The sequence below is a fragment of the Bufo bufo genome, chromosome 2, assembly GCF_905171765.1.
Source record: "Bufo bufo chromosome 2, aBufBuf1.1, whole genome shotgun sequence".
NCBI classification, from domain to species: domain Eukaryota; kingdom Metazoa; phylum Chordata; class Amphibia; order Anura; family Bufonidae; genus Bufo; species Bufo bufo.
Window position 1 is genome coordinate 577,153,117 of NC_053390.1, and position 19,044 is coordinate 577,172,160.

Genomic DNA, 19,044 nt, shown 5'->3' on the forward strand with positions numbered 1-19,044 from the left:
TATCAGCACGCTAGCGTGTGTCTTAGGTTTTTCTGAATGACACTAACACTAGCTTCAATGTAAGATATTCTTTTTGGGATAGATTTCAAGTAGGCCTCAAATACCAGAAACTAGTTATTTTGAGAATGGCAAATTTGGGAATGGTTTTTCAACCCAGAAACAAAAGTGTGCTTTTACGGTCACTACAAATAACTTGACCAGCTAAAACAGTACAGATTTGGTTAAATAGAGATGTGAGGCCTGTTTTTTTTTGCGCTATGTGACAGGTATAGGTTTAATCACAGAATCAGACTTCTATCAGCACGCTAGCGTGTGTCTTAGGTTTTTCTGAATGACACTATCACTAGCTTCAATGTAAGATATTCTTTTTGGGATAGATTTCAAGTAGGCCTCAAATACCAGAAACTAGTTATTTTGAGAATGGCAAATTTGGGAATGGTTTTTCAACCCAGAAAAAAAAGTGTGCTTTTACGGTCACTACAAATAACTTGACAAGCTAAAACAGTACAGATTTGGTGAAATAGAGATGTGAGGCCTGTTTTTTTTTGCGCTGTGTGACAGGTATAGGTTTAATCACAGAATCAGACTTCTATCAGCACGCTAGCGTGTGTCTTAGGTTTTTCTGAATGACACTATCACTAGCTTTAATGTAAGATATTCTTTTTGGGATAGATTTCAAGTAGGCCTCAAATACCAGAAACTAGTTATTTTGAGAATGGCAAATTTGGGAATGGTTTTTCAACCCAGAAAAAAAAGTGTGCTTTTACGGTCACTACAAATAACTTGACCAGCTAAAACAGTACAGATTTGGTTAAATAGAGATGTGAGGCCTGTTTTTTTTTGTGCTGTGTGACAGGTATAGGTTTAATCACAGAATCAGATTTCTATCAGCACGCTAGCGTGTGTCTTAGGTTTTTCTGAATGACACTATCACTAGCTTCAATGTAAGATATTCTTTTTGGGATAGATTTCAAGTAGGCCTCAAATACCAGAAACTAGTTATTTTGAGAATGGCAAATTTGGGAATGGTTTTTCAACCCAGAAAAAAAAGTGTGCTTTTACGGTCACTACAAATAACTTGACCAGCTAAAACAGTACAGATTTGGTTAAATAGAGATGTGAGGCCTGTTTTTTTTTGCGCTGTGTGACAGGTATAGGTTTAATCACAGAATCAGACTTCTATCAGCACGCTAGCGTGTGTCTTAGGTTTTTCTGAATGACACTATCACTAGCTTTAATGTAAGATATTCTTTTTGGGGTAGATTTCAAGTAGGCCTCAAATACCAGAAACTAGTTATTTTGAGAATGGCAAATTTGGGAATGGTTTTTCAACCCAGAAAAAAAAGTGTGCTTTTACGGTCACTACAAATAACTTGACAAGCTAAAACAGTACAGATTTGGTTAAATAGAGATGTGAGGCCTGTTTTTTTTTTGCGCTGTGTGACAGGTATAGGTTTAATCACAGAATCAGACTTCTATCAGCACGCTAGCGGGTGTCTTAGGTTTTTCTGAATGACACTATCAGTACCTTCAATGTAAGATATTCTTTTTGGGATAGATTTCAAGTAGGCCTCAAATACCAGAAACTAGTTATTTTGAGAATGGCAAATTTGGGAATGGTTTTTCAACCCAGAAAAAAAAGTGTGCTTTTACGGTCACTACAAATAACTTGACCAGCTAAAACAGTACAGATTTGGTTAAATAGAGATGTGAGGCCTGTTTTTTTTTTGCGCTGTGTGACAGGTATAGGTTTAATCACAGAATTAGACTTCTATCTGCACGCTAGCGTGTGTCTTAGGTTTTTCTGAATGACACTATCACTAGCTTCAATGTAAGATATTCTTTTTGGGATAGATTTCAAGTAGGCCTCAAATACCAGAAACTAGTTATTTTGAGAATGGCAAATTTGGGAATGGTTTTTCAACCCAGAAAAAAAAGTGTGCTTTTACGGTCACTACAAATAACTTGACCAGCTAAAACAGTACAGATTTGGTTAAATAGAGATGTGAGGCCTGTTTTTTTTTTGCGCTGTGTGACAGGTATAGGTTTAATCACAGAATCAGACTTCTATCAGCACGCTAGCGTGTGTCTTAGGTTTTTCTGAATGACACTATCACTAGCTTCAATGTAAGATATTCTTTTTGGGATAGATTTCAAGTAGGCCTCAAATACCAGAAACTAGTTATTTTGAGAATGGCAAATTTGGGAATGGTTTTTCAACCCAGAAACAAAAGTGTGCTTTTACGGTCACTACAAATAACTTGACCAGCTAAAACAGTACAGATTTGGTTAAATAGAGATGTGAGGCCTGTTTTTTTTTTGCGCTATGTGACAGGTATAGGTTTAATCACAGAATCAGACTTCTATCAGCACGCTAGCGTGTGTCTTAGGTTTTTCTGAATGACACTATCACTAGCTTCAATGTAAGATATTCTTTTTGGGATAGATTTCAAGTAGGCCTCAAATACCAGAAACTAGTTATTTTGAGAATGGCAAATTTGGGAATGGTTTTTCAACCCAGAAAAAAAAGTGTGCTTTTACGGTCACTACAAATAACTTGACCAGCTAAAACAGTACAGATTTGGTTAAATAGAGATGTGAGGCCTGTTTTTTTTTTGCGCTATGTGACAGGTATAGGTTTAATCACAGAATCAGACTTCTATCAGCACGCTAGCGTGTGTCTTAGGTTTTTCTGAATGACACTATCACTAGCTTCAATGTAAGATATTCTTTTTGGGATAGATTTCAAGTAGGCCTCAAATACCAGAAACTAGTTATTTTGAGAATGGCAAATTTGGGAATGGTTTTTCAACCCAGAAAAAAAAGTGTGCTTTTACGGTCACTACAAATAACTTGACAAGCTAAAACAGTACAGATTTGGTTAAATAGAGATGTGAGGCCTGTTTTTTTTTGCGCTGTGTGACAGGTATAGGTTTAATCACAGAATCAGACTTCTATCAGCACGCTAGCGTGTGTCTTAGGTTTTTCTGAATGACACTATCACTAGCTTTAATGTAAGATATTCTTTTTGGGATAGATTTCAAGTAGGCCTCAAATACCAGAAACTAGTTATTTTGAGAATGGCAAATTTGGGAATGGTTTTTCAACCCAGAAAAAAAAGTGTGCTTTTACGGTCACTACAAATAACTTGACCAGCTAAAACAGTACAGATTTGGTTAAATAGAGATGTGAGGCCTGTTTTTTTTGTGCTGTGTGACAGGTATAGGTTTAATCACAGAATCAGATTTCTATCAGCACGCTAGCGTGTGTCTTAGGTTTTTCTGAATGACACTATCACTAGCTTCAATGTAAGATATTCTTTTTGGGATAGATTTCAAGTAGGCCTCAAATACCAGAAACTAGTTATTTTGAGAATGGCAAATTTGGGAATGGTTTTTCAACCCAGAAAAAAAAGTGTGCTTTTACGGTCACTACAAATAACTTGACCAGCTAAAACAGTACAGATTTGGTTAAATAGAGATGTGAGGCCTGTTTTTTTTTGCGCTGTGTGACAGGTATAGGTTTAATCACAGAATCAGACTTCTATCAGCACGCTAGCGTGTGTCTTAGGTTTTTCTGAATGACACTATCACTAGCTTTAATGTAAGATATTCTTTTTGGGATAGATTTCAAGTAGGCCTCAAATACCAGAAACTAGTTATTTTGAGAATGGCAAATTTGGGAATGGTTTTTCAACCCAGAAAAAAAAGTGTGCTTTTACGGTCACTACAAATAACTTGACAAGCTAAAACAGTACAGATTTTGTTAAATAGAGATGTGAGGCCTGTTTTTTTTTTGCGCTGTGTGACAGGTATAGGTTTAATCACAGAATCAGACTTCTATCAGCACGCTAGCGTGTGTCTTAGGTTTTTCTGAATGACACTATCACTAGCTTTAATGTAAGATATTCTTTTTGGGATAGATTTCAAGTAGGCCTCAAATACCAGAAACTAGTTATTTTGAGAATGGCAAATTTGGGAATGGTTTTTAAACCCAGAAAAAAAAGTGTGCTTTTACGATCACTACAAATAACTTGACCAGCTAAAACAGTACAGATTTGGTTAAATAGAGATGTGAGGCCTGTTTTTTTTTGCGCTGTGTGACGGGTATAGGTTTAATCACAGAATCAGACTTCTATCAGCACGCTAGCGTGTGTCTTAGGTTTTTCTGAATGACACTATCACTAGCTTTAATGTAAGATATTATTTTTGGGATAGATTTCAAGTAGGCCTCAAATACCAGAAACTAGTTATTTTGAGAATGGCAAATTTGGGAATGGTTTTTCAACCCAGAAAAAAAAGTGTGCTTTTACGGTCACTACAAATAACTTGACCAGCTAAAACAGTACAGATTTGGTTAAATAGAGATGTGAGGCCTGTTTTTTATTGCGCTGTGTGACAGGTATAGGTTTAATCACAGAATCAGATTTCTATCAGCACGCTAGCGTGTGTCTTAGGTTTTTCTGAATGACACTATCACTAGCTTCAATGTAAGATATTCTTTTTGGGATAGATTTCAAGTAGGCCTCAAATACCAGAAACTAGTTATTTTGAGAATGGCAAATTTGGGAATGGTTTTTCAACCCAGAAAAAAAAGTGTGCTTTTACGGTCACTACAAATAACTTGACCAGCTAAAACAGTACAGATTTGGTTAAATAGAGATGTGAGGCCTGTTTTTTTTTGCGCTGTGTGACAGGTATAGGTTTAATCACAGAATCAGATTTCTATCAGCACGCTAGCGTGTGTCTTAGGTTTTTCTGAATGACACTATCACTAGCTTCAATGTAAGATATTCTTTTTGGGATAGATTTCAAGTAGGCCTCAAATACCAGAAACTAGTTATTTTGAGAATGGCAAATTTGGGAATGGTTTTTCAACCCAGACAAAAAAGTGTGCTTTTACGGTCACTACAAATAACTTGACCAGCTAAAACAGTACAGATTTGGTTAAATAGAGATGTGAGGCCTGTTTTTTTTTGCGCTGTGTGACAGGTATAGGTTTAATCACAGAATCAGATTTCTATCAGCACGCTAGCGTGTGTCTTAGGTTTTTCTGAATGACACTATCAGTACCTTCAATGTAAGATATTCTTTTTGGGATAGATTTCAAGTAGGCCTCAAATACCAGAAACTAGTTATTTTGAGAATGGCAAATTTAGGAATGGTTTTTCAACCCAGAAAAAAAAGTGTGCTTTTACGGTCACTACAAATAACTTGACCAGCTAAAACAGTACAGATTTGGTTAAATAGAGATGTGAGGCCTGTTTTTTTTTTGCGCTGTGTCACAGGTATAGGTTTAATCACAGAATCAGACTTCTATCAGCACGCTAGCGTGTCTTAGGTTTTTCTGAATGACACTATCACTAGCTTCAATGTAAGATATTCTTTTTGGGATAGATTTCAAGTAGGCCTCAAATACCAGAAACTAGTTATTTTGAGAATGGCAAATTTGGGAATGGTTTTTCAACCCAGAAAAAAAAGTGTGCTTTTACGGTCACTACAAATAACTTGACCAGCTAAAACAGTACAGATTTGGTTAAATAGAGATGTGAGGCCTGTTTTTTTTTGCGCTGTGTGACAGGTATAGGTTTAATCACAGAATCAGACTTCTATCAGCACGCTAGCGTGTGTCTTAGGTTTTTCTGAATGACACTATCACTAGCTTCAATGTAAGATATTCTTTTTGGGATAGATTTCAAGTAGGCCTCAAATACCAGAAACTAGCTATTTTGAGAATGGCAAATTTGGGAATGGTTTTTCAACCCAGAAAAAAAAGTGTGCTTTTACGGTCACTACAAATAACTTGACCAGCTAAAACAGTACAGATTTGGTTAAATAGAGATGTGAGGCCTGTTTTTTTTTTTGCGCTGTGTGACAGGTATAGGTTTAATCACAGAATCAGACTTCTATCAGCACGCTAGCGTGTGTCTTAGGTTTTTCTGAATGACACTATCACTAGCTTCAATGTAAGATATTCTTTTTGGGATAGATTTCAAGTAGGCCTCAAATACCAGAAACTAGTTATTTTGAGAATGGCAAATTTGGGAATGGTTTTTCAACCCAGAAAAAAAAGTGTGCTTTTACGGTCACTACAAATAACTTGACCAGCTAAAACAGTACAGATTTGGTTAAATAGAGATGTGAGGCCTGTTTTTTTTTGCGCTGTGTGACAGGTATAGGTTTAATCACAGAATCAGACTTCTATTTGCACGCTAGCGTGTGTCTTAGGTTTTTCTGAATGACACTATCACTAGCTTCAATGTAAGATATTCTTTTTGGGATAGATTTCAAGTAGGCCTCAAATACCAGAAACTAGTTATTTTGAGAATGGCAAATTTGGGAATGGTTTTTCAACCCAGAAAAAAAAGTGTGCTTTTACGGTCACTACAAATAACTTGACCAGCTAAAACAGTACAGATTTGGTTAAATAGAGATGTGAGGCGTGTTTTTTTTTTGCGCTGTGTGACAGGTATAGGTTTAATCACAGAATCAGATTTCTATCAGCACGATAGCGTGTGTCTTAGGTTTTTCTGAATGACACTATCAGTACCTTCAATGTAAGATATTCTTTTTGGGATAGATTTCAAGTAGGCCTCAAATACCAGAAACTAGTTATTTTGAGAATGGCAAATTTGGGAATGGTTTTTCAACCCAGAAAAAAAAGTGTGCTTTTACGGTCACTACAAATAACTTGACCAGCTAAAACAGTACAGATTTGGTTAAATAGAGATGTGAGGCCTGTTTTTTTTTGCGCTGTGTGACAGGTATAGGTTTAATTACAGAATCAGACTTCTATCTGCACGCTAGCGTGTGTCTTAGGTTTTTCTGAATGACACTATCACTAGCTTCAATGTAAGATATTCTTTTTGGGATAGATTTCAAGTTGGCCTCAAATACCAGAAACTAGTTATTTTGAGAATGGCAAATTTGGGAATGGTTTTTCAACCCAGAAAAAAAAGTGTGCTTTTACGGTCACTACAAATAACTTGACCAGCTAAAACAGTACAGATTTGGTTGAATAGAAATGTCAGGTCTATTTTTTTGGCGCTGAGTGACATGCTCAACTTGCCCCTGATGTAATATATGGCCAAAAAATAACCACACTGTTGATGGTTAAATGCACTTGGGTGACACAGGCTCAGCCTGCACCAGATGTAGTATATGGCCAAAAAATAATCAGACTGTCGATGGTTAAATGCACTTCGGTGACACAGGCTCATCCTGCAGCTGATGTAGTATATGGCCAAAAAATAACCAGACTGTTGATGGTTAATTGCACTTCGGTGACACAGGCTCAGCCTGCAGCTGATGTAGGATATAGCACAAAATAACCACACTATCGATGGTTAAATACACTTGGTGATACCTTGTGCTGGCGCACCACAAGTCACAAAATGGCCGCCGATCACCCCAGAAAAAAAGTGATCTAAAAACGCTCTGGGCAGCCTCAAAAAAGTGAGCAAGTCAATAATAGCACTTCAATGATCCACAGCTGCAGATCGATCACAGAATGAAGTCTTTTGGAGGAGTTAATCTGCCTAATCTCGCCCTAACGTCGCAGCTGCAACCTCTCCCTATACTGATCATAGCAGAGTGACGTGCGGCGCTACGTGACTCCAGCTTAAATAGAGGCTGGGTCACATGCTGCACTGGCCAATCACAGCCATGCCAATAGTAGGCATGGCTGTGATGGCCTCTTGGGGCAAGTAGTATGACGCTTGTTGATTGGCTGCTTTGCAGCCTTTCAAAAAGCGCCAAGAAAGCGCCGAACACCGAACCCGAACCCGGACTTTTACGAAAATGTTCGGGTCCGTGTCACGGACACCCCAAAATTCTGTACGAACCCGAACTATACAGTTCGGGTTCGCTCATCCCTAGTAGTGAGTTACGCCCGGCCTCCTGACTGCTACGAAGTTAGTAGTAAGTAGTACATGCGCTGGATTTCAGATTATTTGAATAGTTTAACAATACCTACAGGTTAGATATGATTATACTACTGTGAGCGGGGTCCGGTGTAGTAGAATACAGTGACTGCACCGGTCCCCGCTGCCATTACAGAACAAGATACCGGCCCCCAGCCCCTCCTCCTTCTCAGCCGATACACCCGAAGGCCGCAGCATTCGCCCCATAAGACGCACTGCTATTTCCCCCCCGCTTTTGGGGGGAAAAGTGCGTCTTATAGGGAAAAAAATACAGAAGTCAATTCGTTAAAATAAGTGAATCAAAAGCTTAGACTTAATTTTCATGAATGTTTAGAATTCAAAAAATGAGAATGATATATAAAATATGTACTGAAAACTTAAAGTGACACTAGAATTTTCTTCTGAAGTCAGACCTTGGCATGGAGGATATTTCTTCAAGCACTTAAATAAATGGACCTTTGTTCCTCTTAAATGGTCTGCTTCATTTTTCTCTTTAAAGGGATTTTCATTAAGCTGTTAGATCACATGAAAGCTGTACATGGGGTTATCTACTCAGCAACCCTCCCTATTAGCCAGTGGAGTTGCGTTGTAAAAATAACATAGTAACATAGTTTGTAAGGCTGAAAGAAAATCTGTCCATCCAGTTCAGCCTGTTATCCTTCAAGTTGATCCAGAGGAAGGCAAAAAAAGGAGGTAGAGACAAATTTTCCTAATTTTAGGGGGAAATAATTCCTTTCAGACTCCAATCAGGCAGTCAGAATAACTTCCTGGATCATGACCCATCTCTAGTAGCTATAGCCTGTAATATTATTACACTCCAGAGATACATCCAGGCCCCTCTTGAACTCTTTTAGTGAACTCACCATTGCCTCCTCCTCAGGCAGAGAGTTTCATAGTCTCACCGCTCTTACCATAAAGAATCCTCTTTTATGTTTGTGTAGAAACCTTTCCTCTAGACATGGAGGATATTCCCTCGTCAGTCACAGTGCTGGGTATAAATAGATCTTGGGAAACATCTCTGTATGTTTACATAGTTATTAGATCTCCCCCAGTAGTCAGCTATTTCCTGGCTTCAGAGAGCCTGTATAGTGGTGTAGAACACTGTGCCTTGCAAAAACATGCATAGGGAGTCTGGTGTGGTAGTGAAACAATACTGTGAGTCAGTATGACAAGCATGTGACAGGTGTCGCTTATTTGGGCAGTTATGGCGCCAAAACTGACCAAATCACTCAAGTGTGAACTCAGCCTTGCAGTTCAATGTTAGTGCCAGGTATAAAGAACCCTCCAGTGTCCTGTAACTGGCCAGCTGAGACCTGTCCTAGGTTGCTAATATATCTTGTGTGTTTATACAGCTAGACCTGCCAATAACCTTAACACAGTTTCTATGTTTGTGTGTTAAATACAATGGCATTATTTACAGTGACTTCATGTTTGGATGTCATATAACTGTTATATATATTGTGTTCACAGAAGTAGAAAAGATAATATGCCTTTAAGATTTATTATATGGATGTGGGGTAAGCTCAATGACACAGCAGAAACAACAGAAAGCATACAGTTAAACTGTTGTAGAGTCTAGACCAATCACAGCCAGCCTCACACACAGCAGGAGTATTGGCCAATCACAGCCAGCCTCACACACAGCCTGTGTGGGAAATTCCCTAGCAGGAGCTGCTAGAAATTATTATTCACCAGAGAGAGAAGCTGAACAGACATTCACTCCACTAAGAGCTGTGTTTTATGGAAGCAGAGAGGCCAAAATAGGTATTTAAAAGTTATATAATGTTCCTACTGTTAATATAATGTTTAGAACTGTATACTGAACCAGTTATATGTGTGTTTACTTACAGTTCCCCCAATTGCAAACTACAACGTTCACAATCCATATTCAAATTCCATATTGCAATCCAAATTACCATACCAGATCATACTCAACCAATCTGCAAATGGTTATTGCTAACTGCATGCTGCAAACTGCGACCAAATTCAGCAAGTGAACTATTAGTTAAACCTCAGATATACCTCTCAGAGAGATCATAAAGTGCTTAAATAACTTAAAGTAAGAGTACAGATACTCAAGAGAGAAATATATCCACCATTTTATGTTGAATGACAAGATTGAACAGTTGAACCACCATCTTATGCATACCGCCATTTTGTGATATCTTTTCAACACGTGTTTTGTACATGGACTAATAAAGAAGTTATTTCAAGCATTTGGTGTGCTCTTTAAACCTACTGTTTCCATAGAACGGCACTAGAGGAATTACAGAGTAATAGACAGTCTGGTTAGACTAGAAAGTCAGAGATATCAAAATTCTTCTAATGCCACAGCGCAAAAGGCGCTTCATAGTGCTGTGCCTGCCACATAGACCAAGGTTCTACTGTAAAGTGAAAGAGCACACTCCTTTTCCACTGTCGTCAGCTGATTCCGCATAGATTTTGACAGAACCTGTTCTATTAAATGCTGATACAAGTAGAGCCCCCCTGACCGAGTGGTCAGTAATCCATCAGTATTGCTAAAGCCAAAAAAAAAAAAACAGGAATGGATCCAAAACAGAAATGACACATGAATGGAGTATTTGTCTTCTGTGTTTTGTAACCACTCCTGCTTTTGGCTACCAAATCTTAAGCCAATTCTGCAAAATAGGGACCATGTCATACAGGCATTACAGCTGCTACATAGACAGGATCCGTTGTGTGTCTCATTTTTTCTTCCTTATGACAGATGAGAAGAAGGGTCAAATAAATGATGATGTTATCCAGGCCAAAAAGACAAAATAGTGGCCCAGTCATGGAGTGGGGAGGGTGGGAATAACATGGGAAGTCCACAGAGTGGCCCAGTGACATATTGGTAAGGTGTCAGCAGCATGAGGAGACCACAGAATGGCCCAATAACAGAGTCTTGAGGTAGCAGCAGCATGAGAAGACCACCGAGTGGTGAGGTGGCAGCAGCATGAGGAGACCACAGAGTGGCCCAATGACAGAGTCTTGAGGTAGCAGCAGCATGAGGAGACTACAGAGTGGCCCAGTGACATATTGGTGAGGTGGCAGCAGCATGAGGAGACTACAGAGTGGCCCAATGACAGAGTCTTGAGGTAGCAGCAGCATGAGGAGACCACAGAGTGGCCCATTGAGAGAGTGGTGAGGTGGCAGCAGCATAAGGAGACTACAGAGTGGTGAGTTGGCAGCAGCATAAGGAGACCACAGATTAATGAGTTGGCAGCAGCATGAGGAGACCACAGAGTGGTGAGGTGGCAGCAGAATGAGGAGACCATAGAGTGGTGAGGTGGCAGCAGCATGAGGAAACCACAGAGTGGTGAGGTGGCAGCAGCATAAGAAGACCACAGAGTGGCCCAGTTACAGAGTGGTAAGTTGGCAGCAGCATGAGGAGACCACAGAGTGTTGAGTTGGCAGCAGCAACACTAAACACTCGCTCTGATGCTACACTGCTGGGCAGGCAGGAAAGCTTGTCTAATGCAAATCGGGCCAGTTCTGGCCACAAATCGAATTTGGCTGCGCAGAAGTCCAGGGGATCTTAGATGTGGGGTGGCAGGGTGACCTGGGTGGACCAGTAGTGAGGGTCTAACATGGTGGAGAATCAGTAGTCATCCCTCTGACGAATGGTGACAATTCGGCTGTTACTACGCAAGCAACTGAGCATTCATCGGGCCATTTGCGTATGTATGTCCACTGCTGAACTTCTTATTAATACACCACACAAATTTATATGAAACAATGTACGTTCCACTGCTGAACGGCTAATAATACGTACTTATAGTTCCTATTAATGCACCCCATAAATGGCTGTATCACACAGAACTTGCACCCCAATAACAAGCAAGGTTTGCTGGAATTAGTGAGCTATCATATAGTGCAAACATAAAAGCAGAAGTATAACAGCAATTTGGATCCCAAGTTAGTGCAACAAGGTGTAATAAAATCACTCCTATTACCCAGGCTGTACACTCCCCTATTGGACCCTGTTCTCTTTTTATAGTGTAGATAATGTCTCCCTATCCTTTCCTTACACCTTGAATAATCTTTCCCTGAACTTGTAAATCTTTTTCTCAGCACAATAAAGTCTTTCCTAATACTGTCCCTAGGCCTGTCACGTCTCTCCCTGCACTAAGTACACTGGAATATGGCTGAATCCAAGATGGCTGAGGCTATTTATAGGGCTCTGACATCACAGGGCTGTCTGGCTGCTGATTGGCTGCATGCATGGCATTGTGGGTGATCTCTCGTTCAGCAGCCATTTTAGGAAAAAAGATGATTCGTTACCACGAAGCGTGAGGAAATTCATTTTCAGTGCGAATACATTTTTTCCTGAAATTCGGATCGAATACCACTTCGTCAACTTCGATTTGTTCATATCTAATTATGAGGCTTATAAATGAAATGTCACAGATTAAAATTTTTGCAGTACAGTCTGTTGAAGTAAAGTGTTTACTATCCCGGGTATGATAATCTGGTTTGCTACAGTAAAATGAATTTGCTGTAAATACCTGTTATCAGTAACACAAAATAATGCACTGATGTCCACAATTACAAATTTAAACAGGTTTTGAGAAGGCACATGTGCAATTTCTGAGTGCTTGCTGTAAAATTTGTGCTATTGGGGTGCTGGCAACAAATCTGTGAACTGTATAAACTTAAAAAAAAAATATAAAGCTGGATAGCTTAAAAATATGATTTTCTTGCAGGATTTTGTAATGCAAAACCAGTAGCTCACTCCTTCACTCTCTCGATTTGTTTTCCCTGATCAAGGTACCTAAAATATACTAAATTATATCTCCCTATTTACTCGATATTATCTGCTTACAGTGTCCATTTCACACTAGAGACTTGTGTCTGCAATAGCTTTTTTCAGACACTGCCACAAGACATCCTTTCAGGTTGCTAGTTGAACACAGAATTGGGTTCTGTGAGGTTTTCAGCAAAAGGACCTTCTTAAATCTTGCCCTTGATTTGCTGATTAGGCTATCTGTCAGCCTCTGAGACAATTAGGGCAAGGCCCACTTCATCTCAGTGTCATGTGATCCTCCATCTTCTTCCATCCTCCTCATAGTTTTCCCCAAGCAATATTTACAGTAAAATGGTGCTGGGTGCTGTTTTTATGTGATTTGTTCAAATATTTGTAATGTGTAATCCATATTTGTAATGCGTTTATTCACAATCCCATATTACACTTTTAAACAACAAGTTGATGACGTTCTATCACATAGCAATGGAAAGAAAAGACAAGGAAATACCTGTTGACTGTAGAGTTGTAGTTTGGTTTCCATCTTCTCCACTGGCATTGTTTGATAATGCTGTATAGTTGTGAAAAGGAAAGTTTGTGGTTAATACAAGATTGTATTGACAATAAGACGTACAATATACAGGGTGGGCCATTTATATGGATACACCTTAATAAAATGGGAATGGTTGGTGATATTAACTTCCTGTTTGTGGCACATTAGTATATGTGAGGGGGGAAACCTTTTTAAGATGGGTGGTGACCATGGCGGCCATTTTGAAGTTGGCCATTTTGAATCCAACTTTTGTTTTTTTCAATAGGAAGAGGGTCATGTGACACATCAAACTTATTGGGAATTTCACAAGAAAAACAATGGTGTGCTTGGTTTTAACGTAACTTTATTCTTTCATTAATTATTTACAAGTTTCTGACCACTTATAAAATGTGTTCATTGTGCTGCCCATTGTGTTGGATTGTCAATGCAACCCTCTTCTCCCACTCTTCACACACTGATAGCAACACCGCAGGAGAAATGCTAGCACAGGCTTCCAGTATCCGTAGTTTCAGGTGCTGCACATCTCGTATCTTCACAGCATAGACAATTGCCTTCAGATGACCCCAAAGATAAAAGTTTCCCCCCTCACATATACTAATGTGCCACAAACAGGAAGTTAATATCACCAACCATTCCCATTTTATTAAGGTGTATCCATATAAATGGCCCACCCTGTATTATCACAAAAAAGAGTGCAGATACATTTGAAGATTTATTAATAAAGCAAAAATTACTTCATGTAATTAGCGCATATACATTGTATTAACAGTAATGTAAAGACACACACATGCTGTAAGTCTAGTACAGTCGCCCATAGCTGCATGAAACCAAAGCATGCAGTTCCTTATTTCAGTTTACATAGCATCACCCTGGGACAGGAAGGCTTCTATTTATATTTGGGTGGAGGAGTTTGCAAAGCAACCCACTGAGTGCAAGAGTCTGTGTAGGTAATGGTTTCCTTTATTTTAACCCTAATGACCTGTGACAACTGGAGCTATGAGTTTTACAACATTCTGAAACGTACACAGATTAAAGGGGTTATCCAGGTTTAAAAAATGAATGAGCTAACAACCATAGGGTAGACTACCACGAATATTAGATCAGTGGGGCTCAAACTCATGGGCAAGAACTGCAGCCTCATCATTGTTTACATTGGTCCACTTGGCAAAGCATATCATACTTTTTGTATCAGCCATGATAGGTATTATAGCATTGTCCCTAGGACATGAATGGGACAAAGCTGCATTACAATGCAGACCCACTATTAAGTGTATGGCAAACAGTTGTATATAGACTGATTTAAAGAATGAAGAGGCTGCAGCTGTTGTCTGAACTCCATGGACCCATCGTGCAGCTGACTGGGGGCTGAGCATGGACTTCCATGAATTCAGATCGATGGCCTATTCTAAGGTTGGGTCATTAATTTTAAAACCATAACATATTATACAGTCATATTTGTTCATGACATTATATTATTGCCTGTGCTGGAAAATTACAAGAGAATCAGTTATAACTTACCTAAACTATGCCCTAATAGTCACTAAAACTGCTCAAAACTGCTGGCGTTTATTAGGTCAAGGATTGTCAATTTTAAAGGGGTTATACCATTATTCATGTAAAAAATTAAAATCAGACATAATATAGAACATGAGAGTTGCTTTCTAACAAATCTAGAAGCAACCCATATATATAACACACATGTATATATATATATATATACAAAACTAAACATTAAGGCCCATTTAAACAACTGTAAGGGCTTCATGCCGGCCAAGTGAATCCCGTATTGCAGTGCAGACCCATTGACTTGAATAGCTCCAAGATCCGCAAAAGATAGGAAATGTCTTATCTTTTGCAGTGAGGAAGCATGGACCTGGAAGCCCATGGAAGTGCTTTTGAATGTTTCCGTTCGCTTCTGATCCATGCCTTCGCTCTACAAAAGATAGAACATGTCCTTTTTTGCCGTATTTTGCAGATCGCATAGTTAATCAAGTCAATGAGTCCACATCTGCAGCACGGACTGTACACGGCCGGTGCCCATATATATTGCAGACGCACCATTTGCGGTCCACTATACGGGTACTGAGCCCTTATGGTCGTGTGAATGGGGCATAAGTGACATGTATATAACCAATAATCCTTTACATTTAGGACAACAGATAAAGTACATAGCAATATTTCAAGTGGCATCATATGATTAGGCACAGCAGCACTTTCCATTTATTTAATTTTATTCTCGTGGCTAAGGCTTATGCTATAAGTAGCAGGCATAGGACAAAGGCTCATTAAAGGGGTTGTTTGCTTTTGTAATATTGATGACCTACCCTCGGCACCTTTGCCGATCAGCTGTTTTAAGAGAACACAGATGTCATATGAGCGCTGCCTTCTCTTCACTGTTTAATTGCTCGCTGTCGTCATTGCAGCGGTGAGCAGATGTAATTAAAGCCCCAACGTCCCATTCATTTCAATGAGATGGCTCCTACCTATTCAAGTGAAGTGAGGAGAAGGCAGCACTCGTAAGAGTGCTGTGTTCTCTTCTTACAGCTGATTGAAGGGTGTGCAGGCAGTCTGCCCCATGCCGATATGATATTGATGACCAATCCTGAGGATAGGTCATCAATATTACAAAAGTGGACAACTTCTTTAAGACCATTATGACTAAATCACTGCAGGTGGCATATCCATTGGACTTCATTTTGTAGAATGTGGTGATTCCAAGCGCCTCAATCCCAACTGGGGTTGCCTTTGCTGCTTCATGTATATGTCTAGCAATGGGTTTCTGTCAGACCTTAGCAATATTGCCTACTATAAGTGTTCAATGATTCTCTTTCTAAACTCCCTAAAAGTTTTTGCCGTCATAGTCCGGACATATGACACTGACATGGATAAACAACACCTATGGAACGGCGATTGATGAAATAGATGTAAATAAGCTTTGCAACCTCCAGATTTAAAATTACCAAGGGGTTTCTGATCAAGCTACTTACCAGGTAATACCGTAGATAGTCTATTGACAATTACATCCTGATGGTCTTTAACCGCCAAAAGTATGTCGCGTTGATCAGACAAGATTCTAAATATTTCTGTTGCTGATGAATCAAATGGTACATACTTTCTTATCCTGAATCTAATGACTGACTGACAGCAGACAAATGCAGTTTGCAGAACTAAGCCCTGCCCTCCCTATAAATCTATCATATTGATATGAAACTCCCAATCTGAGGAACAATTTCTCCAGACTTGAAGGTGCTGACCTTTGGGGATGCCCCGTCTAAGGGGCAAGTGGTGATGACTCTCCTAATGCAATAAACTATTCATTGCTGTGGGCTTACAGAAAATGGTGCTGGAGATATACTTCCTGGAATCTTTTATTAAATTCAAAAAATGAATGGTATTCCCCTCAAACTCCCAAAGGTAAATGTAACCCCAAGCCATTATTATTTAAGGATCCTGCAAATTCCAAAAATTGACCGTCTGGTCCCAGACCAAAAATCTGGTTGCCATTGATATACTGTATCTTAACTAACTGATTATTTGTGGAGTCCAGACTGTTTCACTAGTTGAGAAAACTACCTGGTTCTTTCACTATCCCAGGAGGAAATTGACATACAATGGGGCTCAAGGACTCCCAATCGCAGTCCCACAATTATAGCATATTTTCATCAAATGGAGTGCCTATATAAATACGCAATACTGTCACATACAAATGATGGTAATGAGGTGACAAAAATAGGTCTACCTTTCAAGCCATTGTACATTTGTGGATTTTAGGTAATGTGCAAAAAATGGCAGAATGGAAGCATAAAGATGCACTACCTTTTATTAATAAGATTCTTATTCAGGGCATCATTGAGAATAAAGACACTGGGGGGGGGGAGTATCAAAACTGATGTAAAGGAAGACTATCTAAGTTGCCCATAGCAACAAATCAGATTCCACCTTCCTTTGGAAAGTGAAAGAAACAATCTGAATGGTTGCTGTGGGCAACTAAGCCGGTTTTCCTTTAGACCAGTTTTGATAAATCTCCCCCAATTTATTTTATAAACCCAACAGTAGGATCTTGCCTAAGAATGGTGTAACAAGGTGGGTCATTGAGGATGGCTAGACACATTTTGCTGTAGTTCTCATGGTTAAGTATTACCAGATTGCCTCCCTTGTCAGAAGGTGAAATTAAGATAGAGTTGTCCCTTTCTAGATTACAGAGAGCTTGAAGTTCAGCTGGTAACAAATTCTTATTCTTATGCATGTCCAATTTTTCAATTTCCTTGTTACAATCTCCAAAAAAAAAAAAAAGTCTACAGTCTAGTGTCAGGGAGAGAAGGCATCTTCAAGTTTTTTTGTTTAAGATCAGTGAATGAGCCCTCACTGGGCGTTCTTGAACCCTCTCTTGCAAGACACATGAGAGTATTTAGGTCTGCTAGGTCCTCATCCCCTAGGTCTAATTCCTTTCACTGATTAAGGTAATTTTGTGTAAAAAAAATGTATGCCATTCCAACCTATGTGTTTATAGATTCAAGTCATTTATCCATGCAAAACAATTAGGGGGAGATTTTTCAAAACTGGTTTAAAGCAAAACTGTCCTAGTTGCTCATAGCAACCAATCAAATTCCACCTTTCATTTGTCAGAGCTCCTCTGAAAAATGATAGGCGGAATCTGTTTGTTAAAAAAGAAGATGAGAAACAAGAAGATTTACTGGAGGAGTAAGTTAGAAGTGAGGGTATGTTTGTGGGTGAGGTTTGGTTTATTCCTCATCTGGCATACTTTTGAAGGTTGGCCCAGCAGAACATTTATATCTGACAGCTAAACCTTACATTATGGGTTTAAGTACTCTTTTATTATGGTATCTGATATCTATATATGAGAACTCCAATTAATGCATGTATGTAAGTTCTCTTTATAGACATTAGACATGCTTTTTTCTCCATGTACACTTAGGGAGAATGTATTATCATATTATGCTCTCTGGTTTTGAATTACATGTGGATTACTGCACCAAGCATACCCAGGACCAAGGCCACCAATATATAACTCATATGGACACTAATGGGTCTTAATCTGGATTTTGCATGGACATTTTTTAGAATTTCTTAGTGTATAGTCCCATGATGAACCAATAATATTGGGGAAATGCGTTGGGCCCTTTTGACTTTATGTGCCGACAGGGGGCCTGTATAAGATCTCTATAGGTAACCATGGTGACCTTCTTGGGCCATCTTGATGTATTTTTAATGTAGAATTATTCACGTATGGTTTGCAATTTGTTTGATTTTTTTTATATAGTGACCATTAAATGTCCTTATATAGCACATCATTTCTGTTTTGGTCAAACCTTGTTGCAAGGTGGCAATAATCTATGTATTATGGAATTATGAATTATATAATTTTTGATGTATACAACAAATAGCGCATAGTTCATGGCTTACTGTATTCGTAAGCCCTATCTAGCCCTAATTGAAATAACTAAATCTTCAGCGATTGGGTATGCCTGTGTGATCGCCCTTGTATATGTATAGGAGGTAGTTATGGGAGGAAGGGAAATATTCCCTACCCACTCACAGACAGCAGGCCGATTCTTGATTAACACATCAAAGTGATGTGAGTGTGTGATTGGCGATAGCAATGGGATCGAAGAGTGAAGGGGATTGCTCTGTATATACCTCTTTTGTATAGCAGTGTGTATGGCTAATGTCAATGCCAGCACCACACTATTATGCTGAAAACAAATGTGAACTTGGCATCTTACCAGTTGTACACTGTTAGGCCTCATGCACACGACCGTTTTTTTTAAGGTCCGCAAAAACGGGGTCCGTTATCCGTGACCGTTT

General features: G+C 39.1%; 1 protein-coding gene across 2 annotated transcripts in view; it reads right to left on the reverse strand.

Annotated features, from left to right (window-relative positions):
* EMCN (endomucin) overlaps positions 1–19,044 on the reverse strand; it is a 504,312-nt gene that overhangs the window by 191,231 nt on the left and 294,037 nt on the right. For both annotated transcript variants that reach the window (XM_040418211.1, XM_040418210.1), the window contains exon 2: positions 13,177–13,236. The gene's annotated coding sequence lies outside the window, so the exon portion shown is untranslated. The remainder of the gene's footprint in view (positions 1–13,176; positions 13,237–19,044) is intronic.